This window comes from Hypanus sabinus, chromosome 15 (genome assembly GCF_030144855.1).
Source record: "Hypanus sabinus isolate sHypSab1 chromosome 15, sHypSab1.hap1, whole genome shotgun sequence".
NCBI lineage: Eukaryota > Metazoa > Chordata > Chondrichthyes > Myliobatiformes > Dasyatidae > Hypanus > Hypanus sabinus.
In genome coordinates this window covers 28793863-28817370 of record NC_082720.1, presented here as the reverse complement: position 1 = coordinate 28817370, position 23508 = coordinate 28793863, and positions in this window count along the sequence as shown.

The window sequence follows — 23508 nt, the reverse complement described above, 5'->3', positions numbered from 1 at the left end:
CTTTGGCCAGCTCCTCTTTCATATCACTGTAATTTCCTTTACTCCACTGAAATACTGTTGCATCAGGCTTTACTTTCTCACTCTCAAATCTCAAGTTGGGCTGAATCATATTGTGATCACTGCCTCTTCAGTGGTATTTTACCTTAAGCTCCCTAATCACCTCCAGTTCATTACGTAACACCAAATCCAGTATACATGATCCTGATCAAGGGTTTCGGCCCAAAACGTCGTCACTACCTCCTCCCATAGATGCTGTCTGGCCTGCTGAGTTCTGCCAGCATTTTGTGTTTTTACATGATCCCAAAGAAGGCTCAATGACAAACTACTCTGAAAAACCATCTCATAGGCATTAAACAAACTCATTCTCTTGAGATCCATTTCCAACCTGATTTTCCCAATTGACCTGCATGTTGAAATCTCCCATGACTATCATAACATTGCCCTTTTGATATACCTTTTCTATTTCCTACTGCAATCTGTAGTCCACCTCCCAGCTATTGTTGGGAGGTCTGTACAGAACTGCCATCAGGGTCCTTTTACCCTTGCAGTTTCTTAATTCAACCCACAAAGATTCAACAGCTTCCAATCCTATGTCATATCTTTCTACTGATTTGATGCCATTCTTTACCAGTAGAGCTGCACCACCCCCTCTGCCTACCTTCCTATCCCTCCAATATAACATGTAATCCTGGACATTCAGCTCCCAACTGCAACTATCCTTCAACCATGATTTACTGATGGCCATAACATCACACCTGACAATCTGTATAAGTGCAACATATCTTCCACCTTATTTTGTATACTTCATGCATTGATATATAACACTTTTTGAGAGCTGTATTTGCTACTCTGTATAATTCTGCATCCCTAATGCACTGATACTCACCCTGCTGGCTGCAGTTTTGTCCTATCATCTGCCTGCCCTTTCCTGGCAGTCTGATTGCAAGCTGTCTTTGCTTTTTTACCAACTGTCCTATCCTGAGTCCCTTCATTTTCATTCCCACACCCCTGCCAAATTTGTTTAAAACCTCCCCAACAGCTCTTCCAAACCTGCCCACAAGAATATTGGCCCCCCTCAGGTTCAGGCGCAACCCATCACTTTTGTACAGGTCATACCTCCACTAGAAGAGATCCCAATGATCCAAGAACCTGAAGCCCTGCCTCCTGCACCAGCTTCTCAGCCACACATTTATCTGCCAAATCATTCTGTTTCTACCCTCACTGGTGCGTGGCACAGGCAGCAATCCAGAAATTACAACCTGGGAGATCCTGCTTCTCTGCTCTCTAAATTCTCTTTTCAGGACCTCTTTGCCTTTCCTTCCAATGGCACTAGTACCAGTATGTATCAAGACATCTGGCTGCTCTCCCTCCCCTTCCAAATGCTGTGGATGTAATTCGAGACATCCTTCACCCTGGCACCTGGGAGGCAACATACCATTCAGTGTTCCATTCACATCCACAGAATCTCCTCTCTGTTCCCCTGACTATTGAGTCCCCTATCACTACTGTTCCCCTCTTCTCCCTCTTTCCTTACTGTACCATAGACCAATGCTCAGTGCCAGTAACCCAGTCTGAGTAGCGTTCCCTTGGGAGGTGTTGGCGCGTGGCCAAGTGGTTAAGGCGTTCATCTAGTGATCTGAAGGTTGCTAGTTCGAGCCTTGGCTGAAGCTGTGTGGGTGTCCTTGAGCAAGGCACTTAACTACACATTGCTCTGCGATGACACCGGTGCCAAGCTGTATGGGTCCTAATACCCTTCCCTTGGACAACATCGGTGGCGTGGACAGGGGAGACATGCAGCTTGGGCAACTGCCGGTCTTCCATAAAAAAACCTTGCCCTGGAAACTTTCCAAGTCACAAATCCATGGTCTATCAAGACTAATGGAGGCCTACACATCCCTCACAACAGTATCCAAAACTGTATACTTATTTTTGAGGGGAATGGCCATAGGGGTGTTCTGCACTAACTGCCTACTCACATTTCCATTTCTCTTTACAGTCACCCAGCTACTCACCTCCTGCAACCTAAGGGTGACTACTTCCCTGTAACTCTGATTGATTATCTTCTCACTCTCCCGTACAAGCCAAAGGTCATCCAGCTGCTCCAGGTCCCTAACACAGTCTTCAAGGAACTGCAGCCGGATGTACTTCTCGCAAATATAGTTCCCTGGGAGACTCTGGGTCCCCCAGGACTCCAACATCAGGCATGAAGAACACACAACAGCCATTTACTACACCAGGTACAGTAAGTGGAAAAAAAAGGAACCTTAACAGAAACCAGCTCAGAGTCAGCTCCTCTTCCGAATCAAAACCTGGAATATAAAAGCAAAGATGTAATGCTGGGGCTTCATAAAGACATTTGGCCAGTCTGCTCTTAGAGTATTGTGTGGAATTCTGAGCCCCTTATTTAAGAAAGGATGTGCTGGCATTGGAGAATGTACAGAGGAGATTCACAAGAATGATTTCAGGAATAAAAGTATTAATGGATGAGGAGCATTTGAAAGCTCTAGGCTTGAACTCACTGGAGTTCAGAAGAATGAGGGGGGATCACACTGAAATGTACCGAATATTGAGAAGCTAAGATAGAGCAGACACTGAGAGGATGCTCCGTGCAGCAAGGGAGTCTAGGCACAGCCTCAGATCAGAAGGACATCCCTTTACAGCAGAGATGTTCTTTAAACAGAAGGTGGTGAATCTGTGGAATTCATTACCACAGAAGGCAATAGAGCCCAAGTCTTTGGTTATATTTAAAGCAGCGATTGACATTACTAAGGGCTTCAAAAGTTATGGGGAGAAGGCAGGAAAGTGAGGTTAAGAGGGATAATAAATCAGCCATGATTGAATGGAGAACAGTGGGCTGAATGGCCTAATTCTGCTCATGTGTCTTATGGTCTTATGGAATATAAAATGTTGCTCCTTCAACCTGAAGATTGTCTCATCTTGACCATAGAAGACGCCATGGACCATTATATTGGAATTAGAATGGGATTGGGAAGCAGAATTAAAATAGGTGGCTGCTGAGAAATCCCTCCTTTTGTAGTGAATGCAGTGAAAATTCCTGACAAAGCAGTCCCACAATCTATGTTGGGTCTCGCCAGCGTACTATCATCATGATTAAGGTGAAAAATTTTCTAAAATCAATAGCAAGCACTTTAAAGCAAGCAAAATAACAGGATTTAAATAAAGTATCCCAGAGATCTGAATTTTGCGTGTAGGATTTGAGAGTTTCACAAAATAATCACTTAAAATGTGTATAAGTGGTTTCTTTAAAGTGAGCTGACCCCTGAGTTTGTTCTATAAACTTTGGTAGTCTCAAGTCGCAAAGTACATGTTATTGTGTTTTCTATTGTCTCCAGGGGAGAAAGAGGACACCCACAGTGAGGCAGAACAGAGGCATAAGGTATTAAGCGTCCAAGCGGGGTTCAGTTGGTTCCATATCTCTCTGTCTATCTATCTAGATACAGTGTTGAATAGGCCTTCTGGCCTTTCGAGCTGTACTGCCCAGCAACCCCTAACTGAATCCTAGAATAATCACAGGCAGAATTGATGATGACCAATTAACCTACCAACTGGTACATCTTTGGAGTGTGGGAGGAAGCAGGAGCACACAGACGAAACCCACGCAATTATGGGGAGAATGTACAAACTCTTTACAGCCAGTGGTGGGAAATGAACCCAGGTTGCTGGTACTGTAAAATGTTGTGCTAACCACTTTCCTACCGTGTTCCTTGGGCTGCAGATGTCAGAGGTCTAACTGGGGCTTGGGAAATGGGGATTCATAATTTCTTTACAGTTCTTTAAATATACATTTCTCACATTTCATTGATGTATATATTTTTTTTAAGGTTATAAGCTGATCTTGGATTAAAGGCAACAATGAAATGTGATCATTTTCAATGATTGCTTAAACCAGCTTGCAATTCAATACTGCTTCAGCTATTTGTGGGTTTGTTATTTATTTTTAGAATAGGGTTTTTGATGATGATGATTGAGAGCGCTCAACAAGTCCTTGGCGTTTGATAACACTCACTTCACAAAACAACGTCTGACACAATTTATAGGCTTGTGACTTCAATAGAAGTGTGTGAGGAAACTTTGACTTGATGTTTCGTCAGATGTTGATGAAACCAGGTTGGAAATTCTCACCTGACGTACAAGTGGGCAGGTAAAGTCTCACTGAACTACAGCCACGTTGAATTTATTTTGCTGCTTATTGTAGGATATGTTAAACTCAGAGCCATGCAGCGCAGTAACAGGCACTCTAAGCCATCGTATCTATGCTAGCCATCAAAACCTCTCTATAGTAATACCATTAACAAGACTTGATCCAAAACCTATTAAGTCTTGACAATTCAAGTACTCAACCAGATGATTGTTAAATGTCATGAGAACACCTACCTCTACTACCTTCTCATGCAGAGCAGTCCGGTCTTCAACATCCTCTGTTGAGAATATTCTTCCTCACATTCCCTCAAACCATTTTACTCCATAACTTAAGCCCTTTGGTCTTAGGTACTTCTTCCATGGAAGAACATCTCTTGCTACATACACTATCTATGTTTCTCATAATTTTATATAGATATATTGAAATGAGCACATGGGAAAGTAAATAGAGAATTAATTGAAATTATTTAATGGTCTTTAAATTATATTATTTATACAGTATTTTCCTACAAAAATGTTATGCTTCAACAGTCAGGATATCCAGGAACACAATTGTATTGCAACATTCTCAGACAGAATCTCAGATCTGGATATTTGCAGTAGTAATGACAGCTAATCCCCCAGTGATCCCATCATTATTCTGTGGCTAAAAGTGATTTTCTATTTTCATGAAAAAGTGCTTTAAAACTCTAATCTACTTTTGCTGATTCAGAATGTCTGAAGTGGAGCTGCCAAAGCCTTTGCTGTAATAATCAAAAAAAATCACTTAAATGTACATGAATTGAAGATAATTACAAGTCATTCCATTATGAAAAGCCCTGAAAATCTATTTCACTTCTAATTTTTCTATGTTCTGTTATGATAAAACTATTGCTTAGCAAACTATCTGGCCCATAAAACTAATTTTATGTACATGTACAGTAATCCTGTCACAACTCTAAGCGATCTTAAAATATTTTGTTTAATTGTATGTATTTCCAGTAGTATTTCACATTCTAAATAACAAAGATCATAAAACTTTTTTTTCCTCTTACTGTCTCTACAATTTCTTTAACGTGACTGACACATACTAATAACATCAGAGCTGGTAGACTGACATTTGATAATAGGGGACAAAAGAAAAGGATGAATTTTCATCACAAAGGGAGTAGATGTATGTGCTGAGTTCTTCAGTTAATGTTAGCACTGACAAATTCTTACCCTGGTATCATACAGTTTCATAGAAGGCCATTTGGCCCACTGTACCTGTACTGGCTCTCTGAAAAAAAGTAACTGATTAGAAGCAAACTTGCTCTTTCCCTGTACATTCTTCCAAATTGTTATTTCAAAGTATTTAGCTAATTCTATTCCAGAACATGTTATAGAATGTGCTTTTATCACCCTTTCAGCAAAATTGCACATTTTTGCCGAAATAAATAATTATATAAATGTAACTAAAAATTACAGATGGAACAACATCAGTTTCATTTAGAAAGAAAACATAGAAAAGGAAAGTAAACATTTTAGTTATTTGATCTCAACCTTCAAATGAGAGCTGCTGTATTTACATGAACCACTTTGTTACACCATCTTCCAGTATAACTTCAATAATTAATCTGTTCACAATCCAAAGCTCACTTATATTTAATTTTGTTGAATGACTCTCCATAGGAGTGTAAAGTGAAATGACATTTATGTAGTCTGTGTGTCAATAATAACAAATGGAAAGGTTTGAGACACCTTACAAATTAATTCTAATGAAATATTTTCTAATGCACACTCAGAAAGTACAGTTACTAACTTGCTAGGAAGCCCTTTGTAAAACAATGTATGGCCATCTAGCTTTTGTACTGCATCTACCTTCGGCTGATTCTAGGGCTATGATCAGCAACCTCGCAGGGCAGAGAACAGAATTCTGTGACTTTAGTAATTATCCTTTGTATTCCTGAATTTAATCTCACTGGATTACACAGCTGGACCTCAGTTTGAAAGTTTGTAGCCTTCTTGTGCAAAGATTAATCTTAATTTGCTTCCATTCACCTATATCTTCACAGAATAAATTGAGCTATCTCTATCTGGGGCAGTCCCTGTGGGTCGAACATGATTTGCTCTCACTCTGATTTAAGGGATCAGAGGTGTCTGATGAGGTCAGTGGGAGAAATGCAGACTCGTCTGGAGTTGTGGCAGAAGGGATCCGATGGGTAGGGGGTGTGGGTGATCTTCGAGGGGCTGCGCTCTTTTCACCAGCAGAGCTTTAGAGTTCATTCTTTCAAGGAGGCACTGAGGGGTTTGCCCCCATCCTTGCCTTTTAGTGCAACGAAAGGATATTTGAAAATCAACACCTGAAAGTTGGCACAAAATTCACGGTCTCCCCGACAGCAGTGACTGCTGTCCCACTACGTACTTCGGAGGTCTAGGCTATCAACTGCAGACACCTCAAGCCATTGGAAAGGAACCACCAATACTGACTCAGCAAAATCCTCCAAGTCCACTCAAATCAATGTAAATACTCTTTACAAGACCAACATCTCTAATTCTGAGCTCAAAGTTACTCTGTGTAGGCTACGTTAAGGAAAACATATCATTCACTTGCCGGATGCTGGACTCCCTATGCAGATACTTTTATTTCAGACGTCGCAATGTTAACTGGAAGACAGGGAGAAAGCATTAGGTAAGGCCAAATTTGGAGTATTGTGTACAGTTCTCATCACCGAGTTATAGGAAGGATGTCAACAAAATAGAGAGAGTACAGAAAAGATTTACTAGAATGTTACCTGGGTTTCAGCAACTAAGTTACAGAGAAAGGTTGAACAAGTTAGGTCTTTATCTTTGGAGTGTAGAAGGTTGAGGGAGGACTTGATAGAGGTATTTAAAATTATGAGGGGAATAGATAGAGTTGATGTGGATAGGCTTTTTCCATTGAGAGTAGGGGAGACTCAAACAAGAGGATATGAGTTGAGACATAGGGGGCAAAAGTTTAAGCGTAACACGAGGGGGAATTTCGTTACTCAGAGAGTGGTAGCTGTGTGGAATGAGCTTCCAGTAGAAGTGGTAGAGGCAGGTTCGATATTGTCATTTAAAGTAAAATTGGATAGGTATATGGACAGGAAAGGAATGGAAGGTTATGGGCTGAGTGCAGGTCAGTGGGACTAGGTGAAAGTAAGCGCTCAGCATGGTCTAGAAGGGCCAAGATAGCCTGTTTCCGTTCTGTAATTGTTATATGGTTATATAGGTGTGGGAAGTGACAAAGGTGTAAAGTAAATAGAATTATACTGCACAGAAGCAGGCCATTCTGCCCAAGGTTGTCTGAGCTAGTACCATTTGCTGCTTTTGGACCATATCCCTCTAATCATTTCCTATCTAGGTACCTAACTGAAATCTTTTAAATACTGTAATTGCACCTGCCTCCACAGTTTCATCTGGCATTTTGTTCCATATATTTACCACCTTTTGTGTAGAAAAGCTGCCCCTCTAATTTTAGACTCTGCTAACCTGAGACAAAGGTTGTAACCATTCACATTATTTACCCTTTCATGATTTTATATACTTCTTGAAGATCACCCCTCAGTCGCCTACATTCTGGGGAAAAAGGCCAGCCTATCCAGTCTCTCCATATAACTCTAGCCCTCCAATCCTGGTAGATAAACACCTTAGTTTGAATCAGATGGAATATTTCTCTGGTACTTTTATGAAAAATTGACTCTGCCAAGATATTCTAATAAGTCCAAAAAAGTTATATTTGAACATTTTAACAAGACCTCATTCTTTTCCAAATACAAACAGGTACTCAAAACCATAAATTAAAGTGCTCATGGTTGGACCAGGCAAGTTCCATTGTCTTTGTTTAGTGACCCAGTTTATGTCGATATACAGTATATCATCTACAATATCATGGGACTGTATTATTTTGGCAAAAGACTATTCATAATGTTATAATTTCAGGGAATTTTATGAAATTAACTTGACATTGGATATTCCTGAAATAAACATAAGTGTGTAGATTATACAATTAAATAAAACTAACCAAAAAAAATTCATTGACCTCTAAATATGCAAATTATTTTCAACATCAATAAGAATTAATCAAGAGTTAGTGAATTAATAAAGTATCTCAAATTCAATGTGTGTTCTTCCTCAGTTTACATGGTAATCTTCACTCAGTAAGAATATAAATGGAATTAATATGTGTGTAATTATACAGCGTGGGACAATATGGGACACATGGGGTTTGATGACTATTTAGTGAAGTGTTATATGTCAAACTAATCCATGAAATAGAGGCATACATAATTAAAGAAATAAAAATAATAAAGTTGGAAAGATAATAGAGATAGCAAGAAGAGAATGGAGACAGGGATCGAGGTACTGTAAGCTGCAGAGAGTTGTAAACTTAGTCAGTTCCATCATAGGCACCAGCCTCTGTAGTGTCCAGGACATCCTCAAGGAGGAATGCCTCAAAAAGGTGGTGTCCATCATTGAAGACTCCCATCACCCATGGCATGTCTTGTTCTCATTGCAACCATCAGGAAGAAGGTACGAAAGTGAGAAGGCACACTTCCCCTCTGCCATCCAATTTCTGAATGGACACTGAACCCATGAACACTACCACACTAATTTTTTTTTGCACTACTTATTTAACTATTCAATACTGTAATACACAGTTTTTTCTCTATTATGTATTGCATTGTACTGCTGCTGCAAAGTCAATAAATCTTGTGATACATGCCAGTGATATTAAAGTTGATTCTGAGAGAATGGTGGCGACTGGATATCTGTTTTTAACAGAGGATGGTATACAGTAGGATCAACTATTGCACTCATGCACAAATGACTTGGTGTAGGAAGTAAAATGCTAAAGTTCATGAATGATTCATAACCTGACAACATAACAAAATTGACTGGGCTGTAATGAACTTCAGGAGGATATAAATGGACTAGTGAAATGAGCAGACAAAATGGCAATTTAATATAGCTAACATGGAATAATAGCAGCTTGGGTGAAACAACATGTAATCTGAATGCTACTGGCAAGAGCTTGGCATAATTTCAGAAATGTTTGGGAGAGCAGGAGAACTATGTTAGTAATTTAGAAAGTGCATACAGGGGCGATGGATATATCACTAACATTGCCAAGTTAACCTATTCATACCAAAGCATTATGCACTTACTTACCAGCACACTGTAAAAGCCAATGGCAGCTTAATTTCTTTCCTACTATGTGAATATGCAACTAGGCAGCCAGAGGCATGGAATGTAAAAACAAGGATGTTTAGCTAAACCATGATCAGCTGGATTATTTTAGGCCTATATCTTAAGCAGGGTGTTAAAACCCAAAGAAGATATTCATCAGGATAAGAGCAAGTGAGAGTTATGTAGAGAGTTTGGAGAATGGACTTAGGAATTGGATACTGGTATGACATTCTTCTCTGCACTTCAAGTACTGATATATGAATCACAATTGCCCAATTGGAATGCGTCTGTGAATTGCACAGCCTACGAGCATACCCTTGCAGATCAGTAATATATGGAGCAGGCCAGAGGCTTTCTTGTACCACGTGTAATTATGGCTTGAGGTTAACCCTGCAACACTGGGCTCGGTCATTGCAGATAATGCACTGTTAAGCATGAACAAGAAATCTAGTTTGAACAGCGAGGGGAAATGACTGATCTCTCCCACGCAGCTGCTTTTTAAAGGCATCCTCAATTTTTAAAGTCAATTGGAAGGACTATGCAGCAGCCTATTTTTTTTCACCTTGCTGTGGAAGTTTGAAGTCACTTGCACCTTTTTGCCTCAAATAATTCGAGAAATTTTGCTGTGGTCTTCCTGGGCCTCCAACATGACTGTGAGCAGGTGTCTATCAGGGTGCATATGTCAATCTGTAGAAGTGATAATCCTGTTGTTACTAATAATTAAAAGCATGCATGTATCAATCAAAGTCAATGTTTATTGCCGTATGTACAGGTAGGCACATAGGTCACAACAGCAATGAAAAATGTACTTGCAACATTCACCGGAAACAAATGTAGACATAAAAACACAATTTCACAAGAAAGAACATAATTAGAACAAAAATACAGAATCCATTTTGGTGCAAAGTGATGAAACTGGACATAGTGTTGCTAAATTGGAGTGATTAGGGTTGTGCCAATTGGCTTAAGAACCGAATGGTTGAAGGGAAGTAGCTGTTCTTTTATCTGCTGGTGCAGGGCTCCACACCTCTGCACCTCCTACCTAATGGTAGCTATGAGAAGATGGCATGGCCTGGATGGTAATTATCTTGGATAATGAGTATTATCTACTTGAGGCAGTGCCTCCTGTATATACTACCGATGATGGGAAGGATGTGCCTGGAACATAATGGCTTAAGTCCACAACTCCCTGAAGCTTCTTGTGTTCCTGTACATTTGAATTTCCAATTCAGACTTCAATGCTGGTAAATGTTGCACCAGATTTATCTGTGACAGAGTCTGAAGTCATTATATAAAACAGTGGCTAATAAATGTTGCTGTTTGATGAGTGATCTATGTGTAGCACCACTATTCATTGCATCAAACAAGGCAAAACCAAACGCAGGACACAGGCACGGAGTTTGAGATAGGATGCAGGTGTAGGCATGAGCGTTGAACGGCAAACAGGAGGGAGTGCAGGAAAGCAGAAGGCAGACAGAACTTACCTTGACACGAAGCATAGAAAGGGAAACGGCAGACAAAACTTTTCTTAGCATGGAGAGATGGAGTTACACAGGTAAGCCTTGGTACTGGAGTAAACTTGGATTCCTTATCTTGACACGGAGAGACAAAGTTTCACAGGTAAACCTCGGAACTGGAGTTGAACTTAGAAAACTTATTTTGACTCGGAGAAAATGAGTTTCATGGGTAATCCTCAGAACTGTTGAACTTAGAAAACTTATCTTCACTCAGAGAGACTGAGTTGCACAGGGAAATCTCAGTACTGAAGCAAACCTTAGACACACAATCCTAAGTGGCCAGGAGACGTTAATTACCACACTGGCAAAACCAACGATCTGGCAACTAGTGGGTGCAAAGCCAGGGTTCTTATACTGCAGGTCTTGAAAACCATGTGTGCTGTCGTCAAAGGGAATTAGGAGAAAATGGGGAATTAACATTGGGACCATGACAGTAGCCCCCCCCCCCCCAAAACGGGAGCCTCCAGGTTAACCACCAGGCTTGTCCGGATTGTCGCAATGGAAATCTTGGATGAGGGAAGGGTCCAAGATGAAGAAGCGGGGAATCCGGGTGCACTCCTCAGGACTGTATCCTCCCAATCGACTTGGTACTGGAGAACCCCGCTTCAGCAGCACACATCCAGTATTCGCTGGACGGTGTAAGCTGGGTAGTCGTCAATGATCCGGGCGGGTGGCGGAGGTCCAGCAGGAGGGCACAAAAGGCTGACATACAGGTTTCAGTTGGGAGAAGTGGAACATGGGATGAGTGCACATGGATCTGGGCAGGTTGAGTCTGACCTCCGAGGGGTTGATGATGCTCTCAATTTCAAATGATCCCAGGTAACGAGGGGCGAGTTTCTTGGGTTCATGCTTGAGGGGGATATCTTTTGAAGAGAGCTAAACCTTCTGACCAGGTTGACAGTTGGGTGCAGGAATTCAATGGCGATCGGCAATCCTCTGGTTGCGGTGGTTGGGCAGAGAAGGTCCGTGCATACATCCTTCCAGACCTTGCAGGATCGGTGGAGATGGGCCTGAACTGAAGACACAGCAATGTCATCTTCATGGGCAGGAAACAGAGGGGGTTGATAGTGCAGGGAACATTCGAAGGGAGACATTCCGGTGGCAGTGCTGACCAGGGATTTGTGGGCGTATTCCACCCAAGTGAGATGGGTGCTCCAGGATGACGGGTCGTTGGCGGATATGCAGTGCAGTGCTCCTTCCAAATCCTGGTTTGCTCATTCCGTTTGACCGTTAGTCTGTGAAAACTGGAAGACAGACTTACTGAGGCTCCATGGGCTTGACAGAAGGATCTCCTGACTTGAGAGATGAATTGGGGACCCCAGTCAGAGATGATGTCAGAGGGAATTCCATGAAGGTGGAAGATGTGATGGACAAGGAGGTCAGCTGTTTCACGGGCTGTAGGGAGTTTGGGAAGGGCTACAAAGTGCATTGCTTTGGAGAAGTGGTTCACCACGGTGAGTGTTCCCATGTGAAGGGGGTAGCCCAGTAATGAAATACAGAGCAATGTGGGACCAAGGGTGGCCAGGGACAGGTAGGGGATGAAGCAGCCCAGCAGGTTGTCGATGGGAGGCTTTTCTGCCAGCACACACAGTACAGGCAGAGACGAAGGAGTGAGTTTTAGCCTCCATGGTGGGCCACGAGAAACGTTGCTTCAGAAAGGACAGAGTTCGGTCGATTCCAGGATGACAGGCGAAACGAGAAGAGTGTCCCCACTGGAGAACCTGAGACCGAACAGCGCCAGGCACAAAAAGGTGATTGGGGGGTCCATTGCCTGGGTCCGGTTGAGTCTGTTGGGCCTCTCTGACTATGGATTCGATCTCCCAGGTGAGGGCAGCCACCACACAGGATGGTGGAAGGATGGTCTCGGGGTTGGGAAAGCCCTCCTTGGAGAAATAGTGATGAGAGAGAGCATCTGGCTTCCTGTTCTTGGAACTGGGACAATAGGTAACGGTGAATTTGAAACAGCCAAAAAATAATGCCCAACGGGATTGGCAGGAATTAAGGCGTTTAGCGGTTTGGATGTATTTGAGGTTCTTCTGGTCAATCCAGACAATGAATGGATGCTCAGCTCCCTCCAGCCAGTGCCTCCACTCCTCCAAAGCGAGCTTGATGGCCAGCAACTCCCCGTTCCTAACGTTGTAGTTCCGTTTGGCGAGGGATAGACAGTGAGAGAAGAAGACGCAGGGATGGAGCTTTTGGTCTGGGCCGGAGCATTGGGAGAGGACCGCTCCCACCCCAGAGACAGAAGCGTCAACTTCCACAATGAATTGGCAAGAGGGGTCAGGTTGGACCAGGATGGGAACGGAGGTGAAACGCCTCTTCAACTCCGAGAAGGCTGAGTCTGCTTCGGAAAAAGGGGAGAGGTGAGTCGAGTAAGGGGCGCTTCCACCCCGCTGTAATCCCTGATGAAGCGACGGTAGAAGTTTGTGAACTCCAGAAATCGCTGGAGTTGCTTGAGTGTCGTGGGTTTTGGCCACTCTGCCACCACCGGATCTTCTTGAGACACGCCCTCACTTGCCCGCTCTCAGTGATGTACCCCCGGAAATTGGCGGAACAGGCAGGGAACTTGCACTTCTCTGCCTTAACGAATAACTTGTTCTCCAAAAGCCTCTGAAGAACCTGACGGACATGGTGGGTGTGTTCCTGAAGACTGCAGGAGAAGATTAGGATGTCGTCCAAATAAACAAAAATGAAACAGTTAATATGGTCCCTAAGGACGTCGTTCACCAGGGCTTGGAAGACGGCGGGGGCATTGGTGAGACCAAATGGCATAACCAGATATTCGAAATGACCCAGGGGGGTGTTAAAAGCTGTTTTCCATTCATCTCCCTCCCTTATCCTGGCCAGGTGATAGGCATTCCACAGGTCCAACTTAGAGAAAATTGTGGCTCCATGAAGGGGCTCGAAAGCCGAGTTGATAAGGGGCAGTGGATACTTATTCTTTATGGTGATGCTGTTCAGGCCACGGTGGTCAATGCAGGGGATCAGTGAGCCATCTTTCTTCCCCACAAAGAAGAAACCTGCCCAACAGGGGAAGATGAGGGCTGGATAATGCCAGCCGCAGGAGAGTCATTTAGGCAAGCCGCCATTCCTTCCCTTTCTGGCCGGGACAGGTTGTACAGCCAACTGGTGGGTAGAGGGGCTCCGGGGAGAAGGTCAATTGTGCAATCGTAAGGGTGGTGTGGAGGCAGGGAAAGAGCCCGTTGCTTGCTAAACACTTCTCCCAGATCGTGATACTCGACTGGAACCTTGGATAAGTCGGACGAGGTCGCGGGGACCTCCACTGGGGAAAGGGCTGATTGTAGACAAGTGGAATGGCAGAACAAACTCCAGCTGACTATCTTCCAGGTGGACCAGTCAATGTGGGAGTTTTTAAGGTTTAACCAGGGGTAACCAAGACCTGTAGGAGCTTGAGGAGAGGAAATTAAAATGAATCGTACCTGTTCTCAATGGGTTCCGGAGAGAAGGAAAGGCAGGGGTTCTGTGCAGTGTGGGACTCAGGCTAGTAGTCTATTGTCCAGTGCCCAGGCTTCCCGGGAGGTACTCAACGGCTCACATGGAATTCTGGTTTAGAAAGCTAGGTTTTCATCCAAAAAGTTTCCCTCAGTGCTGGTGTCCACTAATGCTAACAAAGGCAGGGACTGTTGGTTGTAACGCAAAGTGGCTTGAAGCTGCACCCGGGTTCGGGGAACGGAAGAGAATGTTGTCTGGCTCACCAGGGTCCCCCTTTCTACTGGTGAGCCCTCCCTTTTGGTTGAAGGGTACAGGTAGAACGGCAGCGGCCGGACTGGCCGCAATATACACACTCACCCACTCTCAATCTCAGGAGTCGTTCTGTGGGGGAAAGGCAGTTCCGTCCCAGCTGCATGGGTTCCTCTCCTGGGGTGGTGGAAACGGCCGGGCTGGGAGCAACTCTAGGAGCAGGAGGAGGACAGAGGCTTGTTCTGGCGGGAGGTGGTAATGAGAGCCGTGGAGTGGCCAAAGGCAGTGGACGACCAATTCTTTCTCTATAACGTTCTCGGAGATGATTGTCCTATCTGGTGGCGAGGGAGATCAAGGAATCCAAGCTGTCAATGTTGTCTCTTGCCACCAACTCATCTTTCACCATGTCGCTAAGACCATTCTGAAATACCCCTTGGAGGTATTTCCACCCTGAGTCTGCCGCTAACTTCCGGAACTCCATGGAAAATTCAGCAACACTGCGTGAACCCTGACGGAGAGTGAGTAGATGCTTGGCGGCACCCTCACCACGGACGGGGTAGTCAAAGATCTTTCACATTTCCGCAATAAAGGTGGTGAAAGAAGAGCAGATCTCTGGTTGATTATTCCAAACAGCTGTGGCCCACGCTAAGGCACTTCCCCATGATATAAGCAATCTTTGACTTATCCGTGGAGTACGTGAATGACTGTTGTTAGAACACCAAGGAGCACTGAAGAATGAAGGCCTGGCACTTCCCCAAATCCTCAGCATAGTACTTCAGTTCAGGTATGTGCGGCTCTCTTGGCGGGGGTGTTGCTGACACATAGGGGGTTGCCGCTACAGGCTGGTTAGACAGGGTTCCAGGAGTGGATGGTGTAAAATGAGTGAATACACAGTCCACCTGGTCACTGATCTGCGTGTCGTGAGAAGACAGGGAACGGAGGCGCTCCATGGCCTCCGGGAGGAGTTAATCGTGCTGTCCCAGTAAGGTACCCTGGCTGGCGAGGGCTTGTTGAAGAGTATTTGTGTCCGCTGGGTCCATGGTGGCCAGATTGTTCTGTTGCATCAACGAGGTGAAACCAAATGCAGGACACAGGCACAGAGATTGTAGGATGCAGATGTAGGCGTGAGCGCTGAACGGCAAACAGGACAAAGTGCAGGGAAGCAGGAGGCAAGCAGAACTTATCTTGATATGGAACGTAGAAAGGGAAATGGCAGACAAAACTGTTCTTAGCACGGAGACATGGAATTTCATAGGTAAACCTCTGAACTGTTGAACTTAGAAAACTTTTCTTGACTCAGAGAGACTCAGTTGCACAGGTAAATCTTGATACTGAAGCAAAACTTAGTACGGACAATCCTAAGCGGCCGGGAAACGTTAATAACCACACTGGCAAAACCAACGATCTGGCAACTGGTGGGTGCAAAGCCAGGGTTCTTATACTGCAGGTCTTGATGAAAACCAGGTGTGCCTCAAATCAAAGGGAATTAGGAGCAAATGGGGAATTAATGGTCGGGACCGTGACACTGTTAGGACATAGATGACTGTTCTGTTCAGCAACTTTGATCACTTAGTTGAGGTTCTTAAACTTTTAATAACATTATATCCAGGTCATTCCTGCATGCTTTCTGTGCAAAACACTTTTCCTCCCACTTCCTCCTTAATAGCTAAAGTAGGGTAAGAGGAGACTTAATGCCAAAAATGCCAAAGGAGAATTTTTTTTTAATGGACCCTTATTAAAACTCAAACACATATACTACTTGAAATGGTAATTAAACTGTTTTTTTTAACTATTGGAAGAAAATTGAATGTATCTTTGAAGGGAACTAACTTTCACGGTTTTGTGAGATATTTTGAGAGCTCTTTCAAAGACTGGGCACAGACATGGCATTAAAGAGTTTCTTCTCACCTGAGATTCTAAGTCACAAAATAAAGCAAATTTTCCAATCTATATCAAGCAATGACACAATGACTTGATGAATGATCAACTTCTAGTACTAAGTTGATCGATTTAAGAGCCGAGCTGAATTGGAAGGGTTGGAAAACTGACTGGAGCCCGAGCCCAAGGGCGAAGAACAATACGAGGTTTAGATGATTTAAGCACGGGGCCAGATTGAAGTGGTCTGGGTTTTGGGGTCGCAGGCGAGAGATGGGCCGGTTCTACTCACTGCTCCACGGGCTTTGCTTGACTCGGTGATGGATTGAGGCCTTCAGAATTGGCTTCTGCAAATTTCTGAATCAGCTGCAGTGACGCCTGGCATTGTGAACTTCAGTTCTGAATGATGTTGCCTAGCTTTATTGTCCGTACGATTTGTTTTTCTTTTCTCTCTCTTCAACGGTTTTCTTTTATTTTTAATGGGTTCTATTTGGGTTCTTTGTTTTCTGGCTGTCTGTAAGGAGACCAAATTTCAAGGTTGTATAAAATATACATACTTTCATAATAAAGGTACTTTGAACTTTGAACTTTAAATGTGAAGTGCATGAATATTTCAGACCTCTCATAAACGTTTCACATAACATTTTTGTCAAAATAACACTGATAAAATAATTGGGTAGAGTTAATTGCCATTGGCCAATGCATTTTTATGCTGCTTCACTCTGAGCATTTAGAGCAGGATATATGATCATTATGGAAAAGTAAGAGGTCACTTATTTTTTTTTGTTTGTTAGAAGTTCATGTTGGCTCTTCGTTGGGCAATCTAGTTAGTTTCATTCCCCCACTCTGTCATGCAATTCCCTAACCAATTCCCTCAAGAGCACTGTTTGATTCCCTTTCTATTGCTTTGACACATAATCAAGTCCAGGTCATAATCATTGTCTGCATTAAATAATGCTTCACCACAGATCCCTGCCAACTCCCCTAATATTTACCGATCACCTCACTCTTGATCCAGCAACTAATGGGTAAAGTTTTTTTCTGCTTAAGTCCAACAAAATTATTTGTGATCTTCAGTCACATTTCCTTCCTGAAGTGTCCTGAAGAAGGGTCTCGGCCTGAAATGTTGACTGTTTACTCTCTTCCATAGATGCTGCCTGGATTGCTGAGTTCCTCCAGCATTTTGCATGTGTTGCTCTGGACTTCCAGCATCTGCAGACATTATTGTGTTTGAAATTTCATCCCATTCTTTTTTTACAGAAGAAAAGTCCAACTGAATCTTCTCCGGTCTAATCTTAAAGCTGACATCCTTCATTCCTGCAACTATTTCTCAGATACGCCAAACTTTCCTAAATTATGATGACATGAATTGGATACAGTGCTTCATCTGTGGCTAACCAGTGCTTTATGAAGTTCCAGTAAAATCTCCCTGCATTTGTACTCCATGCCTCTGCATACGAAGCCCAATATTAAATTACTTAATAAATGTTCTAATAAATTCTTCTAATATTTGTATACCTGTGCACTTGTAATGCTACTGTGACATTGTAATTTCCTTTGGGATCAATAAAGTATATATCTATTTATCTATTACATGGACTCACAGAAAAATCATTGATGAATAAATCAAGATACGGAAATGAAGGAAAACTTTGGATCATCTAACAATATCTCTGGGCATCCTTTGTTAGTTCCTTTCGTGACTTGCGCATTGGTTGTTTGAAAGTTATCAGAAATATCATTTGGTCATGCTCATTAAATATTTAAGCATTAATTGGCTAATGAGCAGTTTTGTATATTTTTCTCCCTAGCAAGCTTACTGACCTGAGCATTTACATCATCTTTTATTTTTATTTGACACGTAAAATAGTGCTTTCAACATCTAATGTACTATACTGTATGTCAAACCATCTAAATAAACTTTAGCTTACTGACCGTTCAAAATTATTACAGTTGTTTGAGAGTTGGGTAATGTTTCAAGTTTCTACCTCAATTGAAGCATATTTGTTGCGTACAATAACAAAAAGCTTGTGAATGCTGGAGATCTGAAATAAAGTGAAATGAAAAATTGACTCTTTCTCTCTCCAGGCTGCCTGGACTGCTGAGCAATTCTAGCATTTCCATTCCTTTCACTTTACTTGCAATTTCTATGATAAGTATTTATAAAGAAATGTAAGAACCCTCTCTCCTATGCCCACTCTCCTCTCCTTATCAGATTCTTTCTTCTCCAGCACTTGACCTTTCCCACCCACCTGGCTTCACCTATCACCTTCTAGCTAACCTCTTTCCCCTCCCACCCCTCCAACTTTTTGTTCTGACATCTTCTCCGATCCTTCTCAGCCCAGAAGAAGTGTTTCATTCTGAAACGTCAACTGTCTATTCATTTCTATAGATACTGCCTGACCTGTTGAGTTCTTCCAGCGTTTTGTGTGTGTTTCATAAGAACCTAAGACTCTGATCAAAACATTTGTAAAATATCAGACTTTGTATTCAAGGTAAAACTCTGTGGCCTTCAGCCCAAAGATAATCATACATCCCTGCTCATGCCAGTAGTATCCAGATGTGCCAGAGAGGATCAAATCCAAGTCATGCTGTAGTACCTTTTAAAATGCAAATCATGATCGTAGTACATGCACAGAGGAGCCTAATTGCTATTCCAGAACAGTAATGGCATAGCATGCACCATGCTACACTGCACAGTTTCAACAGCCCAAGCCTAGAAAATTTGAATTTGTGTGGGTCTGGGAATGTGATCCTCCCACCGGACTTCTCTTGGGCTGGAATCTGGCCAAGTCACACTGTATCGACAGGGTCTGGACTTGGCTTGGTAACACAGGCCCAAAACGCCTAATGCTAGTGAAGAGTGACCCCCCCAAAGCAGAGCAGGCTGGCTCGGACTCTTGGCAAGTTCGCTGCCTGAAGCCTGACTATATTTAAAATGTAAACCTAAATTATGCTCTATTGTGAATGTTTGTGAAACATCTAGTTTGACAATCATTAAATAAATTGCTATAATTGCATATCCATTTTAATTAACCTTAATCTGAGAATAATAATTGATTGATCCTCTATGCACTGCACACTGCTAAGCAAGCTTGAAACAATGCTCTGGGGGTGGAGGAAGGTTATCTTTCTCATAAACCAAAGTAGGCTGTACGGCCGGTTCCATGGACATTGGAATACCAAGATTATATATCACTGAGTTCAACTCTCATTGACAGGGAGGAATGTTGATAGGCTATTGCATGGAGACAGAATCGTCTATATTCTGGTAAGATTTAAACAAAATCTTACAGAATTTGTTTGGTGTCTCCTGGAAAAAGCAGACAAGAAGACTTTATTGCCTAATGAGGCACCCAGTATGCTTCAAGACTGTTTTGAACAGACCAACAGGCAGATGTTGAAGGAGACTGCCACAAATGGGGTAGGTACAGATCTATGCCTCATCTGTCATCGGCTACATCAGTGAGTGCGTAGACAAGATTGGTACCTCAGGGATGGTCATCTCACAGTCCAGCCAGAAGCCTTGACTAAGCTCCCTACTAAAAGCCCAGGACACTGCCTTCAAGTCCAACGACAGAACAGCTCTCAGAGTAGACAGGAGAACCTCACCTTCGGTATCAAGAGGGGAAAAACTGCCTAAGCACAAACTGGGAACATCTCTGAAGTTCAAAGTTCAAATAAATATATATATTATCAAAGTACACATATATCACCATATAAAATCCTGTGATTCATTTTCTTGCAGGCATTCACAGTAAATCCAGGGAACACAATGGAATCAGTGAAAGACTGCGCCAAAACAGGACGCACAAACCAGTGTGCAAAAGACAATAAATTGCACAAATACAATAAGTAGTAATAATAACAATAATAAATAAGCATTAATAATTGAGAATTAGGGATAAAGAGTCCTTGAAAGTGAGTACATAGGTTGTGAGAACATTTCAGTGACTGGGCAAGTGAAGTTGAGTGAAGTTATTCCTCTGGTTCAAGACCAGATGGTCAAGGGTTAATAACCATCCCTGAACCTGGTGGTGTGGGTCCTGAGCATCCTGTACCTTTGCCCTGATGGCAGCAGCTAAAACAGAGAATGGCCTGGGTAGTGGGTGTCCTCGATGATGGAAGCTGCCTCCCTGTGACAGCACTCTGTGGCTGGGTATCAAGGAAAAGCAGCATCAACCATACCAATAATACCACCCCCCCCCCCCCCATGCTCTAAACAACATTTATCCATGCTTTGAGACATGAACAATGCCAGCTGTGAAAGCTACCACCCCCCTTCCCGGTGGGCAGCCACTGTCTTAACAGCAGCAGAAGTGAGAAGGACTCTGTACAGAGTCAACCCCTTGAAGGCTGCCAGACTAGACAACATCCCAGGCTGAGTACCCAGGGAGTTTGAACACCAGCTCACTGATATCTTCACGGGCATCTTCAACACTTCTCTCATCAAGGCTGCTGTCCCCAGATGCTTCAAATCAGCCATCATCATCCCTGTAATGAAGAACTCTATACCTTCAGAAATAAATGACCACTGCCCAGCGGCACTGTTGACATTCAACACGAAGTGCTTTGAATGGCTGATACTGACATATAACAAGAACTCCATTCCTGCCACAGTGGACACTTACCAAAATGTTTACTGACAGAAATTGCTCTACGACAGATGACGTAGCGCCTGTCATTTACCTGAGTCTGACACACCTAGACAACAAGGACACTATGTCAGAATGCCGCTTCTGCATTTCAGTTTCACGTTCATCACCACGGTCCCACAGACCTCGGTGAACAAACTCCTACTCCTCGGTCTAAATGCACCACTGTGCAACTGGGTGTCGGACTTCCTGACCGACAGACCTCAGATATTCAGGATGCACAACCGCTCCTCCCTCCCCATCATCCTCAACGCGGTGCCCCCAGGGCTGTGTGCCGAGCCCATTACTGTAAATTCTGCTCACACGTGATTACAAGGCCAAACACCCAAGCAATCCCATCGTCAAATTCATTGATGACACAACAACAGTGATGAGGAGGTGGAAGAGCTTAAGGTCTAATGTCAGGAAAATAACACCTTCTTTAATATCAACAAGACAAATGAAATAGCTTCCGGCCTCAGAAGAATTCACACGACTCACCCCCCCCCCCTTTATTGTACATAGGCGGCACAGCAGTGGAAACTGTGAGCAGTTTCAGACTCCTGTGAGTGAACATCACTCACAACCTCTCTTGGTTCCAGAACACATCCTAGACAGTCAAGGAAGTTCACCAACACTTCTACTTATGCACTGGTGCAAAATAAATACAAGTTTGAGCGGTGATAAACCTGATTCTGATATGGGCCTCCATTATGGTCTGAGCGTGGGAAGGGGGCAGGGAGAGGGGAATCATGGTTGGTAAAAGGGGAAGGGAGTGGGAAGCACCTGAAAGACATTCTGTAATGATCAATAAACCACTTGTTTGCAATAAAGTGACGTTGCCAGTTGTCTCAGGGCTGGGTGTGTCTACACTCATGCTACCCCCCCACCCCCCGACCGTTGGCATTCTTTCTCTGCTACCTGTCCCACACTCCTCCAGCAGTGCTCTACCCTCACCATTCCCAACACCCTTTGCTCCCACCAGATTTACAAACACACTCTCCACTCCTCATTGACAGATACAGTACTGTGCAAAATAATTTTAGTCCTGAGATTCCTTCCCCGTAAATGTCTTAACAAGTTTTGATAGAACACAAAGCCGGAGGAGGAGCTCATCTTGTATTCAAAGACTTTTTAAAAATATAATTTTATTTTTTAATTACGTTTTGGAAAAACAAATCTTATTAGTATACATAAGTAAATAAAGCAAGACAAAAATAACCAAATAATCAAATAGAATAAACCTTTTCCTACTTGGCGTATCTAATGTTACAATTCAAAAAAGTGGGGTCTCTAATCCTTTTGCCGGTGTAAACTTGCACAGAATGTTGGTCTCGGCCCGAAACGTCGACTCTATATTTTTCCATAGATGCTGCCTGGCCTGCTGAGTTCCTCCTGAATTTTGTGTGTGTTGCCTGGATAAGAGAAGCTGTTCCTCAGAAGCTTGCTGGAGAGACTCAGATAGCCTGGAGTCCAGCAGCGGAACATGGTGACAATCAAAGTGAGAGCAGTCATTCTGCAAGTCCTGAACTTGTGATGCACAACCTGTATATCCAGGATATCTCATTGTGAATAACTGAACCCTTTGACATCCAGTCTGCAACCAGCATAACTTGGCTCTCTTTCTTCTTGTTTTATAATATTTTTGTGCAATGAGACGCTTTTGCCATTTAACTTGGAGCTTCTGTCACTGGAACAGATAAAATGGAAGCATGAGAGATATAAATACAAATATAAGGATTAGATGCTGTTATGCACCATAAAAGTCAAAGAGAAATACAAGCTAAGTACATCATATAAAATGTTATTGGTGACCTTGTCTAGGGCAGTCTCAGTAATGTGATCAGGACAGGCACTGGCTGGGAGAATCACAGTGATGAAATGTGAGACAATTATACATTCATGGTCCTTGAAAAAAGTGCTACAGTAGAGACAGAGTATAATTATTCCCCTGTCTGGCAGGTGAGAAACGTGGGTTGGGTTTCCTATTTGCACTCTGCACTCAAGTCACTGAGAAACAATACTGAATGTTTTGTCAACAACACACACAAAATGCTGGTGGAACACAGCAGGCCAGGCAGCATCTATAGGGAGAAGCGCTGTCGACATTTCAGGCCAAGACCCTTCGTCAGGACTGAATGTTTTGTAGCAGGGCACCTGGTGTGACAGAGTGGGGTTGGTTCTGCTAAAATGACCTAACACCGTTCGTCAACAAAGGTAGTTTTTAGAAAAGGGTGATGATTGTAGGTTTCAATTAGTTAAAGGCTGGACAAGATGAGAAACAGAAGTATTGAGGGGTTGGGGTAAACGGACTACATGTGAGGAACAGGGGACATGAATGAAGAAATAACATTTAAAAATATTTGATTGGGCGACTTTCTTAACAGGATATCTCAGGTTATGTAAGGACATACAAAAGCCACTTTACTCACAGCAAGATCACGCAAATG